We start from the raw sequence: 6495 nt of genomic DNA on the forward strand, positions 1-6495 counted from the left end.
CCCCACGGGGCGCAGTCTCGCAAGGGACAGACTTGGTCTAGGACAGACGCGCTCGGGCCACAGCAGCACCTAAGCTGTCTCCAGAGTGTCCAGCTCCGGCCCTCCGGGCACACACGCGTCCCCGCCACGGGCACAATCCAGGCTCCCCTCGCTCATTTCACAACGCAGACGTGTCACCCAAACACATTCCCCAGCACAGCACTCCAACCCCCCCCCCCCCGGCGCACGTCACTGTGTCACACACACTTGCCACACAGATGGACCTCACAAAAACCACACTCCTTCAGGAGGCTCCACCCCACGAGCACATGCCCCGGGCATGGGCACCCATTTCTCTACACTGCCCAGAGCTGCCTCAAAGCCCGGGGACCCATTTCACTGCTCGTGCCGCTGCCCGTAAACAAGTGTGTCCAGCCGTGCCCCACGCTCCATCAGAACGCGCGCGTCCCCCCATTTATGGACACACTTGCCCCGCAACCCACACAAACACTACTGAACGCAGACACTCGCCCCGAGTGTGCAGGCACGCCCTTCACGGCGGAGACCGGCGCCATGCCCTACTCACACTCACTCTGGAGACACAGCTTTCTTCTGCAGCACACAGACTGGCATCGCAGCCTGGACTTACTCCAAAACGGAAGACCGACCGTTCACATAAACACTCCCCAGCACACGGACAGACACGCGACACACATGGGACCCCCGCAATGCAAATATTTCCATCGTAGTCTACAGACCTACTTTCCTGTATTACTGAGCTACAACTCGGGCCTGCGACAGAGACACAGCTTGTGTAGTGGTTAAGAGCGAGGCCTCTGGACCCAGACTACCTGGGTTAGGATCCAGGTTCCACCCTTTTCTAAGTGTATCACCCAGGGTAAGTATGTTTCTCTGTTCTTCAGTTTGCTCCTCTGTAAAACAAAGGGCCTACTCCGAAGGGAGTGACTAGACACTGGTACCGTTAACCCCAAATACCTATAACCTGACGACACATCACGCACAGACTCATCCAGAACACCTAGACATGCTCTACGGGACACAGATCTGCTCCAGAACAGCTCAGTGTGTACACATAGACCCCACATGATGCATGGAGTTACGTTATAACACACAGAATAAACCCACAACGTAAGGCCTTTCCTATAAACTAACGCTTGCCTCATGAGTCCTGAGAACATTCCATGATACAGATTGCATAGCCCAAGACACCTAGCGTTGCTTCAGTATGTACAGAGAAGCCTCATGGTGCTCACCATCACGTAACACACACCGTCGCTCCACAATGCACAAACTCATCCCCCCGCAGCCTGCCTGCTGGCCTCTGTCGCACAAACATGTCCCACAAAACGAAGACACTTCCCATGAGCACAGGCCCAAAATGCGTAGACGCATTCCATGAGAACACACCCATGCACGTGTGTGCACGTGCACAAACACATTACAACACACAGAGGCATCCTCCAGTGCGCAGGCCGCCCCTCCCCACCATGTAGCAGTGAGCCCCAGACTTCCTGGAGACCCCGACTACATAGACACATTTCCCGCAGCACACATGGTTGCCCCATGACTCCCAGAAGTGCATCGCCACGTAGGAACCTCCCGCATAAAGCAGACTTGAGCACCAACACCCAGACTCACTCCGCAAGCCACAGACCCACGCCATAACCCAGGGACTAGACTCAGGAGTAAGCACACTTTCAGAATAGGTCCTCATGCAAACACACGAAACCCTTTGACAACCACACAATCACACCACCACGCAAGTTTCCTTGAAAGCAGAGGCTTGACCTACCGCTTACACAGTTGGCCTGTGCGGAAAGCCTGGCCACACAGGGCAGACGTTAACCCTTTGACGTCCTAACGATGTGAAAGAATGCCCTCTCAACGAAACCTGTCGCACAATTCACAAAGAAGCCCCACATTACTTGGATTAATTTTATAATCCCTGGCTGTTCTGTAACCCAAGACTTGCCTCCACACCTAGACATACTCCACAAGACCCAGAGACAGTCCGTAAACACAGCACACCCCCGAACGAAGGGGCGGTATAGATTGGGGTTAAAAACTTCCACTTAGGATTCAGACTGCCCAGGTTCTAATCCTACACGTATCGTTTACTAACTGTGTGACTTTGGAAAAGTTTCTTAACCTCTCTGTGCCTTATTTTTCTCAGGTAGAAATTGGAATAATAATGGTACCTACTTAGCAGGGTTATTAAGAGGAATAAATGAGTGAACGCCTCTGCAGTGTTTAGAACCGTGCCTGGCATAGCCTTAGTGTTATGGATGTTAGTTGATCTTGTTGTTGCTGTTACTGTTGTTCTTTCTTCTACACAAGGACCTGGACTATGATGGTAAGACTTAATCTAGAATCATTAGAAACAACCCCATGACACATGGAGTATACCCCCATAAAGCCCAGAACCACACCATAGCTCCCACTCTCTCTGCCCTCTGCTCACAGTTCCCATGATGACTGCACTTAGGCCACAATGCCCAGAAGCAGCTTCCACGTGGAGTCTGCAAAACCCCGACGCATCGCACAACACGTAGACACACGGTGCAGTGCATATGCACACCCGAGGTACAGCCCGCTTAGCCACGGGAACACTCCTCAGCCGAATGCGCCCTAGCATGCATACATGTATATCTATGTGTATGTGTGTATCTGTGTATATACACACACACATATACAGGCTCTACAGTCCACATACCACAGAACACACTGGACCCACAACATAAAGAGCTCACTTTAAAATCCCTAGAAACGATCCATAATGCATAGACTTTTCCAACGCACAAAGTTGTGTCACGCCATCCCTGTCAAAACCCTGTATACCCCAAATCGGTCCCAATGCTCAGACTCACCCCAGAACGCAGATTATCTTTCCGCAGGACCCAGACTTGCTCCGCAACACACCGGCTTGTGCCTCAGGACATGGATAGCCCCATTCCCCACAGACAGATCTTCCATACGCAGAATCGGCCGACAAAGCAGATACACGCTGCGATGCCTGTATTAGGCACGTAACCCACACACTGGCTCCAGTAAACGCCTTCACTTCTCAGTACCAAGACTTGTCCCTCAACAAACGGAAAACCCTCTAACACACACAGCCGCCACACAATACCTCCACACGCCCTGCACTCCTCAGACCCAGCATCACGGTGCGGACTCCTCCCACACAGCAGCGAGTCGCCTTCGAGCGCGCCCTCGTGTCCCACCGTGCGCTCCAGCACCCGCACAACCCACAGCTCCCCTAGGGAGCAGTCGCTTCACAGTGCAAAGGCCCCAGACACCTTCGGTTGTCTCCACACAGCCCCCCAAAAGATATGCAGGACCCATAGAACTCAAAAACAACCCATAACCACAGACTCGTCCCACGGTCTGCAAACACGTTCCGTAATGCACTGATGTCTCCCACCATGCAGATGTCTGCCTGCATGACCCGCGCCCACGTCGGAACATTCAGAGTCAACTCAGGGCTCACAGATCGCAGTCCACAGACTTGCCCACAACATACAGGCTCGCCCCATAATGCACAGAATAGTAACATAATGCCAAGGTGTGCCCCACAAAGCCCACACTGCCACACCATACACATAGTCCTTACACAGCACAGTCATGCACCACAGAACCACGTATAAACCCCATCAGAGTCCACATAAACCCCACGGCACGTAAGTCTGCATCATAACACCGGCGTGCTGTGCAACACCGACACTCTGTGCGGAATCACAATGCACGGACTCACTCTACGCGGCCGGTTTGCTCCACAGCCTGTGCAGTCACTCCACAATGAAAACACTAGAACCACAACACCCAGGCTCACTGCAAAGCATTCTCCCCGCCCCAGGTTCTCTACCACATAGATACGCCCCTCAACTCACCGACTTGCCTGTCCACATCTGGACACGCCGTACAACACATAGACGAGCCCCACTATCCAGACAGACGTCGGATCACCTCGTCTGTGGCACAAACACGCCTCACAGGACATTTAATCCACAATGCACAGACTCATGCCATGCAGCACAGGTCCGTCCTACTTGCTTGGCTCTAATATCACAACCCTAGACTTCTCCCCAGACACAAAGGTCTATCTTAAAGTGCACACACATGTGTCGCAACCCCCCAAATCACCCCATAACACCCAGATTCATTCCACAGTACCCAGAACACCATACCATTAACGCACAGACACAAACACGCTGCACGTGGACTTGCCCCAAAAGCCCTTAGCAGCGCGGCGGGGCGCAGACGTGCCTCACAACACACCCTCACCCGGCCACACAAACACCTGGCTTCCAGGGAAGATAGGGGCAACAGAGCCCATAGAGCTGTCGCGTTGGACAAAGACACATCCTGAAACGTGCTTCCACAACCCGTTACACAGACTTCCTAGGCCCGCCAATGACTAGCTCATCATGCAGCGTACAGATTTGTAAAAAACCCAATGCACAGACACAAACGCACAGCTCAGACTCTTCCCCAAAAGCACAGAATCCTACCAAAAAGCACTGACATGCCCCTGCAACGCACAGTATCAAGTCGCAATGGGGAAATGTATCTCATGTCACAAGGCTTTTCAGACAGTTCAGAAACATGCCCCATCATTCATCTCTTCCGTGACATGGCCATTCAGACATTCTTTACAATTCCTAGGTAGAAGGCAAGACTGTCCACCACTCACAGACCCAGATCAAAGCACACAAAACCACCCCGGAGTGTACGTATTCTCTGTGCATTGTGTAGGGTCAACTCATGACACACAGTACTCAGAGTTGATACAAAATACACACACACACATCCTTCAGCAGAAGATGGATCCCAAACACACTTGGAGTCAGTGACAAAACTCAAGCTCCTCTTCCAACAGGACATAATCCATCCCACAATATATCGAACAACCACACAACGAACACAGTTACCCCACTTGCCGCACTGCACACACATGCACTACAACACGTAGACATACCCTACAATGTAGAGATGTGTCCCCGGATACAGACTTCTCGTGCAACATGTAGGATCACATCACAGCACATCCGCTCACGATTCAAGATACAGATCAGCCTAACACACTTTTGCCCCACGCACGCTAACTTTCCAAATCCCAAACTTGCACCAAAACCCGAACTTCCACAGATTTAACCCGTAGCGTTTCAAACTAACAATATGACACACAGACTCTAAAAATAGCTGCCAACCCATCTTAAAAATATAAAACTATGCCCCCGTGGAAACACCCTCGCCAAGCCCGTGGTTGACCTGTAGTGAGTAAAAAGGAGCCACAGCAGTCCAACTCCGCTCCCAAGGTTTGAGTTGCCGCCCAATGTGCAGAACTGCATTGTAATGTACAAACATAACCAACAACGCACACACCTTCCCCAGAGAACAAAGTCTCCCCTCCACACTTACCACACAGTTTCCAAATTTGTGCCAAACATGCATACTCAGCCCAAAATACACACACCCACCCTACATCAAACACAGCATAGCGCATAGATTTGCCCTTGCTTAGAACCAACAGACAGCTCACATCCGTCTCACAATGCCCAGACACACAATACAACGTTCAGACAACAGTCACAGCTTAGATCCCCCCAAACGGTGCACAGAATCCAATAACAGTGCGGAGTTTCCCCATAATGTCCACCTCATAGCACCTCAAATTGCATGAAAACACACACTTGTTCCAGAATGGACAGCTTCTCCCGCAGCATACATCCTATACTACACAGATACACCGCACAAGATAGGGACTCCCCCCCGAAACACAGTATTACATAACAACTTGCAACCATTTCTCAGAACATACATTCCGTGATCCGCGGACTCGTCCATGACATCAGTGCCATCCACAGATGCCTGGACTCAGCCTCACCCCACCAGCGTCCTTGCCCAGTAGCTCTAGAACATACCAAAGAAACAGACTGGTCCCACAAATGCATAGAAATTTATGCAGTTTCCAAATTCATCCTATAGTGCACAGACTTTACCCCTATGCGGTGTTATCCCACAATGCAGAGACTAACCACAAAGCAAATAATTAGCCCATCACATACCACAACCGCCAGATAGGTGCCCAAACACACAGACATGCACCACAGCACCAAGAAACCCTCCACAGCATGCCTGTGAGCCTCACGGCACCCAGACTATCTCACAGCTCCCACACTCACCCCTCAGTTCTTAGACCAACTTATGATGTCACCCATGCTCCATGGCGTAAGACTCCTACCACAGCCCATGGAGTCCTATCACAGTGCACAAATTTACCTCACAATGCAGAAATTCTCCCCAAAATACCAAGATTTACTCCATGGGCATCCAATATTACCATAACACCGAGATTTGCCTCAAAACTCAGTTTTGCACCACACCACGCAGAAATGCCTCACAATACCTACAATGAACTTACAATGGACAGACATGCTCTACAGGGCCCAGACTTACCCCATAATGCACGGGTAAGTCCCACAACACAGAAAT

Source organism: Meles meles, chromosome X (genome assembly GCF_922984935.1).
Source record: "Meles meles chromosome X, mMelMel3.1 paternal haplotype, whole genome shotgun sequence".
NCBI lineage: Eukaryota > Metazoa > Chordata > Mammalia > Carnivora > Mustelidae > Meles > Meles meles.